The sequence below is a fragment of the Microcebus murinus genome, chromosome 25 (genome assembly GCF_040939455.1).
Source record: "Microcebus murinus isolate Inina chromosome 25, M.murinus_Inina_mat1.0, whole genome shotgun sequence".
Lineage (NCBI taxonomy): Eukaryota > Metazoa > Chordata > Mammalia > Primates > Cheirogaleidae > Microcebus > Microcebus murinus.
Window position 1 is genome coordinate 27,869,100 of NC_134128.1, and position 20,305 is coordinate 27,889,404.

Consider the following 20,305-nt stretch of genomic DNA (forward strand, 5'->3'; position numbering starts at 1 on the left):
CCCCAGGTGTCCTCAGCCCACGACTGGCTGCTGTGGGAATGCGAAGCCCGGCTCCTTGTCTCAGAGGGGGACAACCAGGAGGTGGGACGTACACCCCGGGGTTCCCAGGAGGATCAGGCTGAAGCTGGTACTTGGCCTGAAAATGTCCCCTCGCATGGGCACCCCCTTCCGCTTCCGGCTCCTCTACTCCCGGAGCCCCTCCATCCAGGGGCCAGACTTTAAGAAGTCACCCGCAGGAGAATCCTGGTCCCAAAGGAGCCTTCTGGGGGACCCGTGCTGAGAGAGGTTGTGGGCATGGCCCGCTGGGGTTCTGCCCGGCCCAGGGCTGGGAGATGCCACCTCCCAGCTCCGGGTCCCTGCAGGAAGCGTTGGCAAGCACAGGGCCAGTCCCCCAAAGGCCCAGGTGCAGGGAGCCCAGGCCAAGCAGCCTGTGGAAGAAGCCACATGCCGTGCCACCCCGGGAACACGACTGCAGGTCGCGGCCCCTCCCGCCTCCTCCCCGACATGGCGCAGGGCTCAGAGACACCTGAGACGCTGCTACCAAAGTCCAAAGGGCATCGGTTGCTCCTCCAAAGCACCCGAGCAGACCGCGTTGTCCAGCCAGCCCCTGGGCCTCCCTGGGGTGCCCAGCACAAAAGTGCAGACAACCACCGGACTCGCAATATCAGTTTGAGGATGTTTCTGCCACTCTAAGGACCCGCAGGCCAGCTGGGCCTTCAGGCAGGACAGAGAGCCCCGGAATCCGACGTGGAGAGCTGCGTGGACGTCCCCATCAGGAGGCGGTCCCCACCTCCGAGGCTCTCCCCTTGCGGGGAGCGGCAGCCCCAGGGCCTCAGGGAAGACACCAGGCTGGGCCCCCCGCGGCACAGCGGGGCACGTCCCCGTCCCCGGCAGGGGACTTAGCGATGCCTGCGCCAGACTGCTGCGGCCGCCCTGCTGCCGGGTTCCTGGAGGGCTTCCTGGAAGCAGCGTCCACACCAAGCCCCTGGAAGGCCCAGGCGACGGAGGAGCCGGTCAGGCAGGGGCCGAGGACGGTGACGGGCGGGGAGGAGCGTGTCAGGCAGGGGCAGAGGACGGTGACAGGCCGGGCGGGAAGGAGCCGGTCAGGCAGGGGCCCAGGACAGTGACGGGCCTGGCCGGGGAGGAGCGGAGCGAGTCAGGCAGTGGCCCAGGTGGTGGGCCGGGCGGGGACGAGCCTGTCAGGCAGGGGCAGAGGACGGTGACGGTGACGGTGACGGTGACGGGCCGGGGCGGGAAGGGGCCGGTCAGGCAGGGGCAGGGGCCGAGGACAGTGACGGGCCTGGCGGGGGAGGAGCGCGTCAGGCAGGGGCAGAGGAGACGGGCTGGGTAAGGGGTAGGGTGACAGTTAGGGCACAATTCACAATCGCAAAGATGTGGAAGCGACCCGAGTGCCCATCCATCCAGGAGTGCATTAATAACATGCGGCGCGTGGACACCACGGAGTGCCATTCGGCTGTGAGGAGCAGCGGTGAGAGCGCGCCTCTCATGTTCTCCTGGCCAGAGCTGGAACCCGTTCCAGTAGGCCAGGTATCCCAAGAACGGACACACGAGCACCACGTGCGCGCGCTCACCGGCAAATTGGTACGAACGGATGGACACCTAAGTGGACAGCGAGGAATCACCTTCATCGGGTGGGTGTCGGGCGGGCGTGGGGAGGGGGTGGGCATACACATGCATTAGGGAGGGGGTGGGTGCGCACCGACTGGGGGATGGGCGCACTTGAAGCTCTGACCAGAGGGGGGAGGCGGGGAAAGAGCAATGCACCCGACCTGAACATTGGTACCCCCACAATACGCTGGGAGAAAATGAGAAATAAATAAGGAGACAGGGGGGAGGGGGGCACGGGCAACACATGTCACCTCAATACTTGTACTCCCATCATCTGCTTGAAAAGAGAGAGAAAAGAAAATGCAATCATAGAGATAAGAGACACTTTCTAAGAAAATGAATCCGAAAAGAAAAGTAAAAGGAGGCCTGTCGAGCAGGTCTGGGTGTGACTCCGGATCCCCCAACCTCCAGTGCCACCACCAGAGATTCCTGCGTGTAGCCCATAGAACCCCAAAAGCAACGGGACGAGTTCTGGTCACATACTCGCTCAAAGTGACATCCTGGAATCCTTCCGGAACTCCCTCCCCTCTCAGACTCTCGAGGTTTCCTCCAGCGTGTCGGTTCCCACAGACCAGACCTTTGGTCTGAGACCTGACAGTCCAGATGGCACGCATGCTGCCCCGTGGCGGCGGTGTCCCCGCTTGGGACAAGAGGAGGCCCCACGGTGCGGGCTGGGGCGGCAGGCACCGCGGCGGGCGCTGAGGGTGGGGGTGATCCGCCGGACGGCCGCCCCGCCGCCGCGCTCCCAGCAAGGGGACAGAGCAACAGGCAAAAAAAAAAAAAAAAAGCCTAGGGCACCCGGGATTCCCAGGCGGTCTCCTATCCAAGTACTAACCAGGCCCGACGCTGCTTAGCTTCTGAGAGCAGACGAGATGGGGCGCGTTCGGGGTGGTGTGGCCGTAGACCGCGGAGGGCGCCCCTGCCCCGCTCAAGAGGCCAGCCTCACCGCGCTTCCCCGCGATAGCGCTGACCCGCGCCGGGCCTGTGGAGTTCGCCGGCCCGGTCGGGCGGACTCCGGAGGACTGAGGTGAGGGACGTGGCGGGGCGGGGTGGGATGGGGGGCTGTCTACACACACACACACACACACACAGACACGATGCGCCTCCACGGCTGGACCCGCCAATGTGGAGACCTTCCAGCCCCCCTCCTCTCCTCACCTCGCCTCCTTCACCTACCCGCCCCCACCCCCAGCGCGCGGCCGCTGACTGCGCACGCGCGCTCACCCTTTGACCCCAGCCAGGGGCCGCCCTCCCGCACAACCCCTGTCAGCTGCGCCCCCGCCCTGTGGGTGGGCTGCCGCCTATTCCCCAGGGCCAGGGCTGGGGCACAGCGCATGGGGGAGGGGAGCGAGTGTAGGGGCGTCTCTCGGGATGTGTCCCATGGCTGGGGTGGGGCGGGGCGGGGTGGTTTGGGGGGCGCTGAAGAAATCAGTCCCCTCCATCTCCTACCTCTGGAAAACCCCCAAGCCCTTGGAGAACTGCCGGCACCGCTCCCGTGGGGGCCGGGACCCTGCTCTGTGTCCTCCTGTGGCCCAGTCCAAGGGGCCTGGGCCTGGCCCGGGGCTGGATTGGACCCCAACCACCCTCGGGTGTGGACTTGCTAAAAGCCGGCGATTAGATATTGGATTCGAGCTTCCTTGAGGTCATTTCACTAATGAAGGCACCGAAAAGAGTTTCCTAATCCATCTGTGAGGGTGGCAACTGAAAGAGAATTTTAAAGCTGACAGAATAGGCGAGGAAAGGCATAGGAGATTTCCACACCCAGTAAGGAAGACTTTCCCGAAATGGAAGAAAGAAACGAGCAAACAGAGACACCGGTAGCCCGCCCGGATCAGAGTCTGCTCCTTAGAGAAAGCACCCTGACCAGGTTCACCCGTGGGTGGGTGGCGAGCCAGTGGCATTCAGAAGCGCGAGGCCCCCAGTCCGTGCAGAAGACACCTGCACTCGGGTGTGTGTGGCGGCAGGATTCCCAAGCAGCTCCAAATGGTAATCCAAAGAGAAGCCAGGGAGTTCCCAAGGCCCCAGGTGTCCTCAGCCCACGACTGGCTGCTGGGGGAATGCGAAGCCCGGCTCCTTGTCTCAGAGCGGGACAACCAGGAGGTGGGACGTACACCCCGGGGTTCCCAGGAGGATCAGGCTGAAGCTGGTACTTGGCCTGAAAATGTCCCCTCGCATGGGCACCCCCTTCCGCTTCCGGCTCCTCTACTCCCGGTGCCCCTCCATCCAGGGGCCAGACTTTAAGAAGTCACCCGCAGGAGAATCCTGGTCCCAAAGGAGCCTTCTGGGGGACCCGTGCTGAGAGAGGGTGTGGGCATGGCCCGCTGGGGCTCTGCCCGGCCCAGGGCTGGGAGATGCCACCTCCCAGCTCCGGGTCCCTGCAGGAAGCGTTGGCAAGCACAGGGCCAGTCCCCCAAAGGCCCAGGTGCAGGGAGCCCAGGCCAAGCAGCCTGTGGAAGAAGCCACATGCCGTGCCACCCCGGGAACACGACTGCAGGTCGCGGCCCCTCCCGCCTCCTCCCCGACATGGCGCAGGGCTCAGAGACACCTGAGACGCTGCTACCAAAGTCCAAAGGGCATCGGTTGCTCCTCCAAAGCACCCGAGCAGACCGCGTTGTCCAGCCAGCCCCTGGGCCTCCCTGGGGTGCCCAGCACAAAAGTGCAGACAACCACCGGACTCGCAATATCAGTTTGAGGATGTTTCTGCCACTCTAAGGACCCGCAGGCCAGCTGGGCCTTCAGGCAGGACAGAGAGCCCCGGAATCCGACGTGGAGAGCTGCGTGGACGTCCCCATCAGGAGGCGGTCCCCACCTCCGAGGCTCTCCCCTTGCGGGGAGCGGCAGCCCCAGGGCCTCAGGGAAGACACCAGGCTGGGCCCCCCGCGGCACAGCGGGGCACGTCCCCGTCCCCGGCAGGGGACTTAGCGATGCCTGCGCCAGACTGCTGCGGCCGCACTGCTGCCGGGTTCCTGGAGGGCTTCCTGGAAGCAGCGTCCACACCAAGCCCCTGGAAGGCCCAGGCGACGGAGGAGCCGGTCAGGCAGGGGCCGAGGACGGTGACGGGCGGGGAGGAGCGTGTCAGGCAGGGGCAGAGGACGGTGACAGGCCGGGCGGGAAGGAGCCGGTCAGGCAGGGGCCCAGGACAGTGACGGGCCTGGCCGGGGAGGAGCGGAGCGAGTCAGGCAGTGGCCCAGGTGGTGGGCCGGGCGGGGACGAGCCTGTCAGGCAGGGGCAGAGGACGGTGACGGTGACGGTGACGGTGACGGGCCGGGGCGGGAAGGGGCCGGTCAGGCAGGGGCAGGGGCCGAGGACAGTGACGGGCCTGGCGGGGGAGGAGCGCGTCAGGCAGGGGCAGAGGAGACGGGCTGGGTAAGGGGTAGGGTGACAGTTAGGGCACAATTCACAATCGCAAAGATGTGGAAGCGACCCGAGTGCCCATCCATCCAGGAGTGCATTAATAACATGCGGCGCGTGGACACCACGGAGTGCCATTCGGCTGTGAGGAGCAGCGGTGAGAGCGCGCCTCTCGTGTTCTCCTGGCCAGAGCTGGAACCCGTTCCAGTAGGCCAGGTATCCCAAGAACGGACACACGAGCACCACGTGCGCGCGCTCACCGGCAAATTGGTACGAACGGATGGACACCTAAGTGGACAGCGAGGAATCACCTTCATCGGGTGGGTGTCGGGCGGGCGTGGGGAGGGGGTGGGCATACACATGCATTAGGGAGGGGGTGGGTGCGCACCGACTGGGGGATGGGCGCACTTGAAGCTCTGACCAGAGGGGGGAGGCGGGGAAAGAGCAATGCACCCGACCTGAACATTGGTACCCCCACAATACGCTGGGAGAAAATGAGAAATAAATAAGGAGACAGGGGGGAGGGGGGCACGGGCAACACATGTCACCTCAATACTTGTACTCCCATCATCTGCTTGAAAAGAGAGAGAAAAGAAAATGCAATCATAGAGATAAGAGACACTTTCTAAGAAAATGAATCCGAAAAGAAAAGTAAAAGGAGGCCTGTCGAGCAGGTCTGGGTGTGACTCCGGATCCCCCAACCTCCAGTGCCACCACCAGAGATTCCTGCCTGTAGCCCATAGAACCCCAAAAGCAACGGGACGAGTTCTGGTCACATACTCGCTCAAAGTGACATCCTGGAATCCTTCCGGAACTCCCTCCCCTCTCAGACTCTCGAGGTTTCCTCCAGCGTGTCGGTTCCCACAGACCAGACCTTTGGTCTGAGACCTGACAGTCCAGATGGCACGCATGCTGCCCCGTGGCGGCGGTGTCCCCGCTTGGGACAAGAGGAGGCCCCACGGTGCGGGCTGGGGCGGCAGGCACCGCGGCGGGCGCTGAGGGTGGGGGTGATCCGCCGGACGGCCGCCCCGCCGCCGCGCTCCCAGCAAGGGGACAGAGCAACAGGCAAAAAAAAAAAAAAAGCCTAGGGCACCCGGGATTCCCAGGCGGTCTCCCATCCAAGTACTAACCAGGCCCGACGCTGCTTAGCTTCTGAGAGCAGACGAGATGGGGCGCGTTCGGGGTGGTGTGGCCGTAGACCGCGGAGGGCGCCCCTGCCCCGCTCAAGAGGCCAGCCTCACCGCGCTTCCCCGCGATAGCGCTGACCCGCGCCGGGCCTGTGGAGTTCGCCGGCCCGGTCGGGCGGACTCCGGAGGACTGAGGTGAGGGACGTGGCGGGGCGGGGTGGGATGGGGGGCTGTCTACACACACACACACACACACACAGACACGATGCGCCTCCACGGCTGGACCCGCCAAGGTGGAGACCTTCCAGCCCCCCTCCTCTCCTCACCTCGCCTCCTTCACCTACCCGCCCCCACCCCCAGCGCGCGGCCGCTGACTGCGCACGCGCGCTCACCCTTTGACCCCAGCCAGGGGCCGCCCTCCCACACAACCCCTCTCAGCTGCGCCCCCGCCCTGTGGGTGGGCTGCCGCCTATTCCCCAGGGCCAGGGCTGGGGCACAGCGCATGGGGGAGGGGAGCGAGTGTAGGGGCGTCTCTCGGGATGTGTCCCATGGCTGGGGTGGGGCGGGGCGGGGTGGTTTGGGGGGCGCTGAAGAAATCAGTCCCCTCCATCTCCTACCTCTGGAAAACCCCCAAGCCCTTGGAGAACTGCCGGCACCGCTCCCGTGGGGGCCGGGACCCTGCTCTGTGTCCTCCTGTGGCCCAGTCCAAGGGGCCTGGGCCTGGCCCGGGGCTGGATTGGACCCCAACCACCCTCGGGTGTGGACTTGCTAAAAGCCGGCGATTAGATATTGGATTCGAGCTTCCTTGAGGTCATTTCACTAATGAAGGCACTGAAAAGAGTTTCCTAATCCATCTGTGAGGGTGGCAACTGAAAGAGAATTTTAAAGCTGACAGAATAGGCGAGGAAAGGCATAGGAGATTTCCACACCCAGTAAGGAAGACTTTCCCGAAATGGAAGAAAGAAACGAGCAAACAGAGACACCGGTAGCCCGCCCGGATCAGAGTCTGCTCCTTAGAGAAAGCACCCTGACCAGGTTCACCCGTGGGTGGGTGGCGAGCCAGTGGCATTCAGAAGCGCGAGGCCCGCAGTCCGTGCAGAAGACACCTGCACTCGGGTGTGTGTGGCGGCAGGATTCCCAAGCAGCTCCAAATGGTAATCCAAAGAGAAGCCAGGGAGTTCCCAAGGCCCCAGGTGTCCTCAGCCCACGACTGGCTGCTGTGGGAATGCGAAGCCCGGCTCCTTGTCTCAGAGGGGGACAACCAGGAGGTGGGACGTACACCCCGGGGTTCCCAGGAGGATCAGGCTGAAGCTGGTACTTGGCCTGAAAATGTCCCCTCGCATGGGCACCCCCTTCCGCTTCCGGCTCCTCTACTCCCGGAGCCCCTCCATCCAGGGGCCAGACTTTAAGAAGTCACCCGCAGGAGAATCCTGGTCCCAAAGGAGCCTTCTGGGGGACCCGTGCTGAGAGAGGTTGTGGGCATGGCCCGCTGGGGTTCTGCCCGGCCCAGGGCTGGGAGATGCCACCTCCCAGCTCCGGGTCCCTGCAGGAAGCGTTGGCAAGCACAGGGCCAGTCCCCCAAAGGCCCAGGTGCAGGGAGCCCAGGCCAAGCAGCCTGTGGAAGAAGCCACATGCCGTGCCACCCCGGGAACACGACTGCAGGTCGCGGCCCCTCCCGCCTCCTCCCCGACATGGCGCAGGGCTCAGAGACACCTGAGACGCTGCTACCAAAGTCCAAAGGGCATCGGTTGCTCCTCCAAAGCACCCGAGCAGACCGCGTTGTCCAGCCAGCCCCTGGGCCTCCCTGGGGTGCCCAGCACAAAAGTGCAGACAACCACCGGACTCGCAATATCAGTTTGAGGATGTTTCTGCCACTCTAAGGACCCGCAGGCCAGCTGGGCCTTCAGGCAGGACAGAGAGCCCCGGAATCCGACGTGGAGAGCTGCGTGGACGTCCCCATCAGGAGGCGGTCCCCACCTCCGAGGCTCTCCCCTTGCGGGGAGCGGCAGCCCCAGGGCCTCAGGGAAGACACCAGGCTGGGCCCCCCGCGGCACAGCGGGGCACGTCCCCGTCCCCGGCAGGGGACTTAGCGATGCCTGCGCCAGACTGCTGCGGCCGCCCTGCTGCCGGGTTCCTGGAGGGCTTCCTGGAAGCAGCGTCCACACCAAGCCCCTGGAAGGCCCAGGCGACGGAGGAGCCGGTCAGGCAGGGGCCGAGGACGGTGACGGGCGGGGAGGAGCGTGTCAGGCAGGGGCCGAGGACGGTGACAGGCCGGGCGGGAAGGAGCCGGTCAGGCAGGGGCCCAGGACAGTGACGGGCCTGGCCGGGGAGGAGCGGAGCGAGTCAGGCAGTGGCCCAGGTGGTGGGCCGGGCGGGGACGAGCCTGTCAGGCAGGGGCAGAGGACGGTGACGGTGACGGTGACGGTGACGGGCCGGGGCGGGAAGGGGCCGGTCAGGCAGGGGCAGGGGCCGAGGACAGTGACGGGCCTGGCGGGGGAGGAGCGCGTCAGGCAGGGGCAGAGGAGACGGGCTGGGTAAGGGGTAGGGTGACAGTTAGGGCACAATTCACAATCGCAAAGATGTGGAAGCGACCCGAGTGCCCATCCATCCAGGAGTGCATTAATAACATGCGGCGCGTGGACACCACGGAGTGCCATTCGGCTGTGAGGAGCAGCGGTGAGAGCGCGCCTCTCGTGTTCTCCTGGCCAGAGCTGGAACCCGTTCCAGTAGGCCAGGTATCCCAAGAACGGACACACGAGCACCACGTGCGCGCGCTCACCGGCAAATTGGTACGAACGGATGGACACCTAAGTGGACAGCGAGGAATCACCTTCATCGGGTGGGTGTCGGGCGGGCGTGGGGAGGGGGTGGGCATACACATGCATTAGGGAGGGGGTGGGTGCGCACCGACTGGGGGATGGGCGCACTTGAAGCTCTGACCAGAGGGGGGAGGCGGGGAAAGAGCAATGCACCCGACCTGAACATTGGTACCCCCACAATACGCTGGGAGAAAATGAGAAATAAATAAGGAGACAGGGGGGAGGGGGGCACGGGCAACACATGTCACCTCAATACTTGTACTCCCATCATCTGCTTGAAAAGAGAGAGAAAAGAAAATGCAATCATAGAGATAAGAGACACTTTCTAAGAAAATGAATCCGAAAAGAAAAGTAAAAGGAGGCCTGTCGAGCAGGTCTGGGTGTGACTCCGGATCCCCCAACCTCCAGTGCCACCACCAGAGATTCCTGCGTGTAGCCCATAGAACCCCAAAAGCAACGGGACGAGTTCTGGTCACATACTCGCTCAAAGTGACATCCTGGAATCCTTCCGGAACTCCCTCCCCTCTCAGACTCTCGAGGTTTCCTCCAGCGTGTCGGTTCCCACAGACCAGACCTTTGGTCTGAGACCTGACAGTCCAGATGGCACGCATGCTGCCCCGTGGCGGCGGTGTCCCGGCTTGGGACAAGAGGAGGCCCCACGGTGCGGGCTGGGGCGGCAGGCACCGCGGCGGGCGCTGAGGGTGGGGGTGATCCGCCGGACGGCCGCCCCGCCGCCGCGCTCCCAGCAAGGGGACAGAGCAACAGGCAAAAAAAAAAAAAAAAAGCCTAGGGCACCCGGGATTCCCAGGCGGTCTCCTATCCAAGTACTAACCAGGCCCGACGCTGCTTAGCTTCTGAGAGCAGACGAGATGGGGCGCGTTCGGGGTGGTGTGGCCGTAGACCGCGGAGGGCGCCCCTGCCCCGCTCAAGAGGCCAGCCTCACCGCGCTTCCCCGCGATAGCGCTGACCCGCGCCGGGCCTGTGGAGTTCGCCGGCCCGGTCGGGCGGACTCCGGAGGACTGAGGTGAGGGACGTGGCGGGGCGGGGTGGGATGGGGGGCTGTCTACACACACACACACACACACACAGACACGATGCGCCTCCACGGCTGGACCCGCCAAGGTGGAGACCTTCCAGCCCCCCTCCTCTCCTCACCTCGCCTCCTTCACCTACCCGCCCCCACCCCCAGCGCGCGGCCGCTGACTGCGCACGCGCGCTCACCCTTTGACCCCAGCCAGGGGCCGCCCTCCCGCACAACCCCTGTCAGCTGCGCCCCCGCCCTGTGGGTGGGCTGCCGCCTATTCCCCAGGGCCAGGGCTGGGACACAGCGCATGGGGGAGGGGAGCGAGTGTAGGGGCGTCTCTCGGGATGTGTCCCATGGCTGGGGTGGGGCGGGGCGGGGTGGTTTGGGGGGCGCTGAAGAAATCAGTCCCCTCCATCTCCTACCTCTGGAAAACCCCCAAGCCCTTGGAGAACTGCCGGCACCGCTCCCGTGGGGGCCGGGACCCTGCTCTGTGTCCTCCTGTGGCCCAGTCCAAGGGGCCTGGGCCTGGCCCGGGGCTGGATTGGACCCCAACCACCCTCGGGTGTGGACTTGCTAAAAGCCGGCGATTAGATATTGGATTCGAGCTTCCTTGAGGTCATTTCACTAATGAAGGCACTGAAAAGAGTTTCCTAATCCATCTGTGAGGGTGGCAACTGAAAGAGAATTTTAAAGCTGACAGAATAGGCGAGGAAAGGCATAGGAGATTTCCACACCCAGTAAGGAAGACTTTCCCGAAATGGAAGAAAGAAACGAGCAAACAGAGACACCGGTAGCCCGCCCGGATCAGAGTCTGCTCCTTAGAGAAAGCACCCTGACCAGGTTCACCCGTGGGTGGGTGGCGAGCCAGTGGCATTCAGAAGCGCGAGGCCCGCAGTCCGTGCAGAAGACACCTGCACTCGGGTGTGTGTGGCGGCAGGATTCCCAAGCAGCTCCAAATGGTAATCCAAAGAGAAGCCAGGGAGTTCCCAAGGCCCCAGGTGTCCTCAGCCCACGACTGGCTGCTGTGGGAATGCGAAGCCCGGCTCCTTGTCTCAGAGGGGGACAACCAGGAGGTGGGACGTACACCCCGGGGTTCCCAGGAGGATCAGGCTGAAGCTGGTACTTGGCCTGAAAATGTCCCCTCGCATGGGCACCCCCTTCCGCTTCCGGCTCCTCTACTCCCGGAGCCCCTCCATCCAGGGGCCAGACTTTAAGAAGTCACCCGCAGGAGAATCCTGGTCCCAAAGGAGCCTTCTGGGGGACCCGTGCTGAGAGAGGTTGTGGGCATGGCCCGCTGGGGTTCTGCCCGGCCCAGGGCTGGGAGATGCCACCTCCCAGCTCCGGGTCCCTGCAGGAAGCGTTGGCAAGCACAGGGCCAGTCCCCCAAAGGCCCAGGTGCAGGGAGCCCAGGCCAAGCAGCCTGTGGAAGAAGCCACATGCCGTGCCACCCCGGGAACACGACTGCAGGTCGCGGCCCCTCCCGCCTCCTCCCCGACATGGCGCAGGGCTCAGAGACACCTGAGACGCTGCTACCAAAGTCCAAAGGGCATCGGTTGCTCCTCCAAAGCACCCGAGCAGACCGCGTTGTCCAGCCAGCCCCTGGGCCTCCCTGGGGTGCCCAGCACAAAAGTGCAGACAACCACCGGACTCGCAATATCAGTTTGAGGATGTTTCTGCCACTCTAAGGACCCGCAGGCCAGCTGGGCCTTCAGGCAGGACAGAGAGCCCCGGAATCCGACGTGGAGAGCTGCGTGGACGTCCCCATCAGGAGGCGGTCCCCACCTCCGAGGCTCTCCCCTTGCGGGGAGCGGCAGCCCCAGGGCCTCAGGGAAGACACCAGGCTGGGCCCCCCGCGGCACAGCGGGGCACGTCCCCGTCCCCGGCAGGGGACTTAGCGATGCCTGCGCCAGACTGCTGCGGCCGCCCTGCTGCCGGGTTCCTGGAGGGCTTCCTGGAAGCAGCGTCCACACCAAGCCCCTGGAAGGCCCAGGCGACGGAGGAGCCGGTCAGGCAGGGGCCGAGGACGGTGACGGGCGGGGAGGAGCGTGTCAGGCAGGGGCAGAGGACGGTGACAGGCCGGGCGGGAAGGAGCCGGTCAGGCAGGGGCCCAGGACAGTGACGGGCCTGGCCGGGGAGGAGCGGAGCGAGTCAGGCAGTGGCCCAGGTGGTGGGCCGGGCGGGGACGAGCCTGTCAGGCAGGGGCAGAGGACGGTGACGGTGACGGTGACGGTGACGGGCCGGGGCGGGAAGGGGCCGGTCAGGCAGGGGCAGGGGCCGAGGACAGTGACGGGCCTGGCGGGGGAGGAGCGCGTCAGGCAGGGGCAGAGGAGACGGGCTGGGTAAGGGGTAGGGTGACAGTTAGGGCACAATTCACAATCGCAAAGATGTGGAAGCGACCCGAGTGCCCATCCATCCAGGAGTGCATTAATAACATGCGGCGCGTGGACACCACGGAGTGCCATTCGGCTGTGAGGAGCAGCGGTGAGAGCGCGCCTCTCATGTTCTCCTGGCCAGAGCTGGAACCCGTTCCAGTAGGCCAGGTATCCCAAGAACGGACACACGAGCACCACGTGCGCGCGCTCACCGGCAAATTGGTACGAACGGATGGACACCTAAGTGGACAGCGAGGAATCACCTTCATCGGGTGGGTGTCGGGCGGGCGTGGGGAGGGGGTGGGCATACACATGCATTAGGGAGGGGGTGGGTGCGCACCGACTGGGGGATGGGCGCACTTGAAGCTCTGACCAGAGGGGGGAGGCGGGGAAAGAGCAATGCACCCGACCTGAACATTGGTACCCCCACAATACGCTGGGAGAAAATGAGAAATAAATAAGGAGACAGGGGGGAGGGGGGCACGGGCAACACATGTCACCTCAATACTTGTACTCCCATCATCTGCTTGAAAAGAGAGAGAAAAGAAAATGCAATCATAGAGATAAGAGACACTTTCTAAGAAAATGAATCCGAAAAGAAAAGTAAAAGGAGGCCTGTCGAGCAGGTCTGGGTGTGACTCCGGATCCCCCAACCTCCAGTGCCACCACCAGAGATTCCTGCGTGTAGCCCATAGAACCCCAAAAGCAACGGGACGAGTTCTGGTCACATACTCGCTCAAAGTGACATCCTGGAATCCTTCCGGAACTCCCTCCCCTCTCAGACTCTCGAGGTTTCCTCCAGCGTGTCGGTTCCCACAGACCAGACCTTTGGTCTGAGACCTGACAGTCCAGATGGCACGCATGCTGCCCCGTGGCGGCGGTGTCCCCGCTTGGGACAAGAGGAGGCCCCACGGTGCGGGCTGGGGCGGCAGGCACCGCGGCGGGCGCTGAGGGTGGGGGTGATCCGCCGGACGGCCGCCCCGCCGCCGCGCTCCCAGCAAGGGGACAGAGCAACAGGCAAAAAAAAAAAAAAAAAGCCTAGGGCACCCGGGATTCCCAGGCGGTCTCCTATCCAAGTACTAACCAGGCCCGACGCTGCTTAGCTTCTGAGAGCAGACGAGATGGGGCGCGTTCGGGGTGGTGTGGCCGTAGACCGCGGAGGGCGCCCCTGCCCCGCTCAAGAGGCCAGCCTCACCGCGCTTCCCCGCGATAGCGCTGACCCGCGCCGGGCCTGTGGAGTTCGCCGGCCCGGTCGGGCGGACTCCGGAGGACTGAGGTGAGGGACGTGGCGGGGCGGGGTGGGATGGGGGGCTGTCTACACACACACACACACACACACAGACACGATGCGCCTCCACGGCTGGACCCGCCAATGTGGAGACCTTCCAGCCCCCCTCCTCTCCTCACCTCGCCTCCTTCACCTACCCGCCCCCACCCCCAGCGCGCGGCCGCTGACTGCGCACGCGCGCTCACCCTTTGACCCCAGCCAGGGGCCGCCCTCCCGCACAACCCCTGTCAGCTGCGCCCCCGCCCTGTGGGTGGGCTGCCGCCTATTCCCCAGGGCCAGGGCTGGGGCACAGCGCATGGGGGAGGGGAGCGAGTGTAGGGGCGTCTCTCGGGATGTGTCCCATGGCTGGGGTGGGGCGGGGCGGGGTGGTTTGGGGGGCGCTGAAGAAATCAGTCCCCTCCATCTCCTACCTCTGGAAAACCCCCAAGCCCTTGGAGAACTGCCGGCACCGCTCCCGTGGGGGCCGGGACCCTGCTCTGTGTCCTCCTGTGGCCCAGTCCAAGGGGCCTGGGCCTGGCCCGGGGCTGGATTGGACCCCAACCACCCTCGGGTGTGGACTTGCTAAAAGCCGGCGATTAGATATTGGATTCGAGCTTCCTTGAGGTCATTTCACTAATGAAGGCACCGAAAAGAGTTTCCTAATCCATCTGTGAGGGTGGCAACTGAAAGAGAATTTTAAAGCTGACAGAATAGGCGAGGAAAGGCATAGGAGATTTCCACACCCAGTAAGGAAGACTTTCCCGAAATGGAAGAAAGAAACGAGCAAACAGAGACACCGGTAGCCCGCCCGGATCAGAGTCTGCTCCTTAGAGAAAGCACCCTGACCAGGTTCACCCGTGGGTGGGTGGCGAGCCAGTGGCATTCAGAAGCGCGAGGCCCCCAGTCCGTGCAGAAGACACCTGCACTCGGGTGTGTGTGGCGGCAGGATTCCCAAGCAGCTCCAAATGGTAATCCAAAGAGAAGCCAGGGAGTTCCCAAGGCCCCAGGTGTCCTCAGCCCACGACTGGCTGCTGGGGGAATGCGAAGCCCGGCTCCTTGTCTCAGAGCGGGACAACCAGGAGGTGGGACGTACACCCCGGGGTTCCCAGGAGGATCAGGCTGAAGCTGGTACTTGGCCTGAAAATGTCCCCTCGCATGGGCACCCCCTTCCGCTTCCGGCTCCTCTACTCCCGGTGCCCCTCCATCCAGGGGCCAGACTTTAAGAAGTCACCCGCAGGAGAATCCTGGTCCCAAAGGAGCCTTCTGGGGGACCCGTGCTGAGAGAGGGTGTGGGCATGGCCCGCTGGGGCTCTGCCCGGCCCAGGGCTGGGAGATGCCACCTCCCAGCTCCGGGTCCCTGCAGGAAGCGTTGGCAAGCACAGGGCCAGTCCCCCAAAGGCCCAGGTGCAGGGAGCCCAGGCCAAGCAGCCTGTGGAAGAAGCCACATGCCGTGCCACCCCGGGAACACGACTGCAGGTCGCGGCCCCTCCCGCCTCCTCCCCGACATGGCGCAGGGCTCAGAGACACCTGAGACGCTGCTACCAAAGTCCAAAGGGCATCGGTTGCTCCTCCAAAGCACCCGAGCAGACCGCGTTGTCCAGCCAGCCCCTGGGCCTCCCTGGGGTGCCCAGCACAAAAGTGCAGACAACCACCGGACTCGCAATATCAGTTTGAGGATGTTTCTGCCACTCTAAGGACCCGCAGGCCAGCTGGGCCTTCAGGCAGGACAGAGAGCCCCGGAATCCGACGTGGAGAGCTGCGTGGACGTCCCCATCAGGAGGCGGTCCCCACCTCCGAGGCTCTCCCCTTGCGGGGAGCGGCAGCCCCAGGGCCTCAGGGAAGACACCAGGCTGGGCCCCCCGCGGCACAGCGGGGCACGTCCCCGTCCCCGGCAGGGGACTTAGCGATGCCTGCGCCAGACTGCTGCGGCCGCACTGCTGCCGGGTTCCTGGAGGGCTTCCTGGAAGCAGCGTCCACACCAAGCCCCTGGAAGGCCCAGGCGACGGAGGAGCCGGTCAGGCAGGGGCCGAGGACGGTGACGGGCGGGGAGGAGCGTGTCAGGCAGGGGCAGAGGACGGTGACAGGCCGGGCGGGAAGGAGCCGGTCAGGCAGGGGCCCAGGACAGTGACGGGCCTGGCCGGGGAGGAGCGGAGCGAGTCAGGCAGTGGCCCAGGTGGTGGGCCGGGCGGGGACGAGCCTGTCAGGCAGGGGCAGAGGACGGTGACGGTGACGGTGACGGTGACGGGCCGGGGCGGGAAGGGGCCGGTCAGGCAGGGGCAGGGGCCGAGGACAGTGACGGGCCTGGCGGGGGAGGAGCGCGTCAGGCAGGGGCAGAGGAGACGGGCTGGGTAAGGGGTAGGGTGACAGTTAGGGCACAATTCACAATCGCAAAGATGTGGAAGCGACCCGAGTGCCCATCCATCCAGGAGTGCATTAATAACATGCGGCGCGTGGACACCACGGAGTGCCATTCGGCTGTGAGGAGCAGCGGTGAGAGCGCGCCTCTCGTGTTCTCCTGGCCAGAGCTGGAACCCGTTCCAGTAGGCCAGGTATCCCAAGAACGGACACACGAGCACCACGTGCGCGCGCTCACCGGCAAATTGGTACGAACGGATGGACACCTAAGTGGACAGCGAGGAATCACCTTCATCGGGTGGGTGTCGGGCGGGCGTGGGGAGGGGGTGGGCATACACATGCATTAGGGAGGGGGTGGGTGCGCACCGACTGGGGGATGGGCGCACTTGAAGCTCTGACCAGAGGGGGGAGGCGGGGAAAGAGCAATGCACCCGACCTGAACATTGGTACCCCCACAATACGCTGGGAGAAAATGAGAAATAAATAAGGAGACAGGGGGGAGGGGGGCACGGGCAACACATGTCACCTCAATACTTGTACTCCCATCATCTGCTTGAAAAGAGAGAGAAAAGAAAATGCAATCATAGAGATAAGAGACACTTTCTAAGAAAATGAATCCGAAAAGAAAAGTAAAAGGAGGCCTGTCGAGCAGGTCTGGGTGTGACTCCGGATCCCCCAACCTCCAGTGCCACCACCAGAGATTCCTGCCTGTAGCCCATAGAACCCCAAAAGCAACGGGACGAGTTCTGGTCACATACTCGCTCAAAGTGACATCCTGGAATCCTTCCGGAACTCCCTCCCCTCTCAGACTCTCGAGGTTTCCTCCAGCGTGTCGGTTCCCACAGACCAGACCTTTGGTCTGAGACCTGACAGTCCAGATGGCACGCATGCTGCCCCGTGGCGGCGGTGTCCCCGCTTGGGACAAGAGGAGGCCCCACGGTGCGGGCTGGGGCGGCAGGCACCGCGGCGGGCGCTGAGGGTGGGGGTGATCCGCCGGACGGCCGCCCCGCCGCCGCGCTCCCAGCAAGGGGACAGAGCAACAGGCAAAAAAAAAAAAAAAGCCTAGGGCACCCGGGATTCCCAGGCGGTCTCCCATCCAAGTACTAACCAGGCCCGACGCTGCTTAGCTTCTGAGAGCAGACGAGATGGGGCGCGTTCGGGGTGGTGTGGCCGTAGACCGCGGAGGGCGCCCCTGCCCCGCTCAAGAGGCCAGCCTCACCGCGCTTCCCCGCGATAGCGCTGACCCGCGCCGGGCCTGTGGAGTTCGCCGGCCCGGTCGGGCGGACTCCGGAGGACTGAGGTGAGGGACGTGGCGGGGCGGGGTGGGATGGGGGGCTGTCTACACACACACACACACACACACAGACACGATGCGCCTCCACGGCTGGACCCGCCAAGGTGGAGACCTTCCAGCCCCCCTCCTCTCCTCACCTCGCCTCCTTCACCTACCCGCCCCCACCCCCAGCGCGCGGCCGCTGACTGCGCACGCGCGCTCACCCTTTGACCCCAGCCAGGGGCCGCCCTCCCACACAACCCCTCTCAGCTGCGCCCCCGCCCTGTGGGTGGGCTGCCGCCTATTCCCCAGGGCCAGGGCTGGGGCACAGCGCATGGGGGAGGGGAGCGAGTGTAGGGGCGTCTCTCGGGATGTGTCCCATGGCTGGGGTGGGGCGGGGCGGGGTGGTTTGGGGGGCGCTGAAGAAATCAGTCCCCTCCATCTCCTACCTCTGGAAAACCCCCAAGCCCTTGGAGAACTGCCGGCACCGCTCCCGTGGGGGCCGGGACCCTGCTCTGTGTCCTCCTGTGGCCCAGTCCAAGGGGCCTGGGCCTGGCCCGGGGCTGGATTGGACCCCAACCACCCTCGGGTGTGGACTTGCTAAAAGCCGGCGATTAGATATTGGATTCGAGCTTCCTTGAGGTCATTTCACTAATGAAGGCACTGAAAAGAGTTTCCTAATCCATCTGTGAGGGTGGCAACTGAAAGAGAATTTTAAAGCTGACAGAATAGGCGAGGAAAGGCATAGGAGATTTCCACACCCAGTAAGGAAGACTTTCCCGAAATGGAAGAAAGAAACGAGCAAACAGAGACACCGGTAGCCCGCCCGGATCAGAGTCTGCTCCTTAGAGAAAGCACCCTGACCAGGTTCACCCGTGGGTGGGTGGCGAGCCAGTGGCATTCAGAAGCGCGAGGCCCGCAGTCCGTGCAGAAGACACCTGCACTCGGGTGTGTGTGGCGGCAGGATTCCCAAGCAGCTCCAAATGGTAATCCAAAGAGAAGCCAGGGAGTTCCCAAGGCCCCAGGTGTCCTCAGCCCACGACTGGCTGCTGTGGGAATGCGAAGCCCGGCTCCTTGTCTCAGAGGGGGACAACCAGGAGGTGGGACGTACACCCCGGGGTTCCCAGGAGGATCAGGCTGAAGCTGGTACTTGGCCTGAAAATGTCCCCTCGCATGGGCACCCCCTTCCGCTTCCGGCTCCTCTACTCCCGGAGCCCCTCCATCCAGGGGCCAGACTTTAAGAAGTCACCCGCAGGAGAATCCTGGTCCCAAAGGAGCCTTCTGGGGGACCCGTGCTGAGAGAGGTTGTGGGCATGGCCCGCTGGGGTTCTGCCCGGCCCAGGGCTGGGAGATGCCACCTCCCAGCTCCGGGTCCCTGCAGGAAGCGTTGGCAAGCACAGGGCCAGTCCCCCAAAGGCCCAGGTGCAGGGAGCCCAGGCCAAGCAGCCTGTGGAAGAAGCCACATGCCGTGCCACCCCGGGAACACGACTGCAGGTCGCGGCCCCTCCCGCCTCCTCCCCGACATGGCGCAGGGCTCAGAGACACCTGAGACGCTGCTACCAAAGTCCAAAGGGCATCGGTTGCTCCTCCAAAGCACCCGAGCAGACCGCGTTGTCCAGCCAGCCCCTGGGCCTCCCTGGGGTGCCCAGCACAAAAGTGCAGACAACCACCGGACTCGCAATATCAGTTTGAGGATGTTTCTGCCACTCTAAGGACCCGCAGGCCAGCTGGGCCTTCAGGCAGGACAGAGAGCCCCGGAATCCGACGTGGAGAGCTGCGTGGACGTCCCCATCAGGAGGCGGTCCCCACCTCCGAGGCTCTCCCCTTGCGGGGAGCGGCAGCCCCAGGGCCTCAGGGAAGACACCAGGCTGGGCCCCCCGCGGCACAGCGGGGCACGTCCCCGTCCCCGGCAGGGGACTTAGCGATGCCTGCGCCAGACTGCTGCGGCCGCCCTGCTGCCGGGTTCCTGGAGGGCTTCCTGGAAGCAGCGTCCACACCAAGCCCCTGGAAGGCCCAGGCGACGGAGGAGCCGGTCAGGCAGGGGCCGAGGACGGTGACGGGCGGGGAGGAGCGTGTCAGGCAGGGGCCGAGGACGGTGACAGGCCGGGCGGGAAGGAGCCGGTCAGGCAGGGGCCCAGGACAGTGACGGGCCTGGCCGGGGAGGAGCGGAGCGAGTCAGGCAGTGGCCCAGGTGGTGGGCCGGGCGGGGACGAGCCTGTCAGGCAGGGGCAGAGGACGGTGACGGTGACGGTGACGGTGACGGGCCGGGGCGGGAAGGGGCCGGTCAGGCAGGGGCAGGGGCCGAGGACAGTGACGGGCCTGGCGGGGGAGGAGCGCGTCAGGCAGGGGCAGAGGAGACGGGCTGGGTAAGGGGTAGGGTGACAGTTAGGGCACAATTCACAATCGCAAAGATGTGGAAGCGACCCGAGTGCCCATCCATCCAGGAGTGCATTAATAACATGCGGCGCGTGGACACCACGGAGTGCCATTCGGCTGTGAGGAGCAGCGGTGAGAGCGCGCCTCTCGTGTTCTCCTGGCCAGAGCTGGAACCCGTTCCAGTAGGCCAGGTATCCCAAGAACGGACACACGAGCACCACGTGCGCGCGCTCACCGGCAAATTGGTACGAACGGATGGACACCTAAGTGGACAGCGAGGAATCACCTTCATCGGGTGGGTGTCGGGCGGGCGTGGGGAGGGGGTGGGCATACACATGCATTAGGGAGGGGGTGGGTGCGCACCGACTGGGGGATGGGCGCACTTGAAGCTCTGACCAGAGGGGGGAGGCGGGGAAAGAGCAATGCACCCGACCTGAACATTGGTACCCCCACAATACGCTGGGAGAAAATGAGAAATAAATAAGGAGACAGGGGGGAGGGGGGCACGGGCAACACATGTCACCTCAATACTTGTACTCCCATCATCTGCTTGAAAAGAGAGAGAAAAGAAAATGCAATCATAGAGATAAGAGACACTTTCTAAGAAAATGAATCCGAAAAGAAAAGTAAAAGGAGGCCTGTCGAGCAGGTCTGGGTGTGACTCCGGATCCCCCAACCTCCAGTGCCACCACCAGAGATTCCTGCGTGTAGC

At 64.4% G+C, this 20,305-nt stretch overlaps 5 pseudogenes; all 5 read right to left on the bottom strand.

The window, feature by feature from the left end:
• Positions 1–2,415: 2,415 nt before the first annotated feature.
• On the bottom strand, positions 2,416–2,534 carry LOC142864634 (uncharacterized; annotated as a pseudogene).
• A 3,527-nt stretch (positions 2,535–6,061) lies between these two features.
• LOC142864546 (uncharacterized) lies at positions 6,062–6,180 on the bottom strand (annotated as a pseudogene).
• A 3,529-nt stretch (positions 6,181–9,709) lies between these two features.
• Positions 9,710–9,828, bottom strand: LOC142864635 (uncharacterized; annotated as a pseudogene).
• A 3,529-nt stretch (positions 9,829–13,357) lies between these two features.
• On the bottom strand, positions 13,358–13,476 carry LOC142864636 (uncharacterized; annotated as a pseudogene).
• A 3,527-nt stretch (positions 13,477–17,003) lies between these two features.
• LOC142864547 (uncharacterized) lies at positions 17,004–17,122 on the bottom strand (annotated as a pseudogene).
• Positions 17,123–20,305: the final 3,183 nt, after the last annotated feature.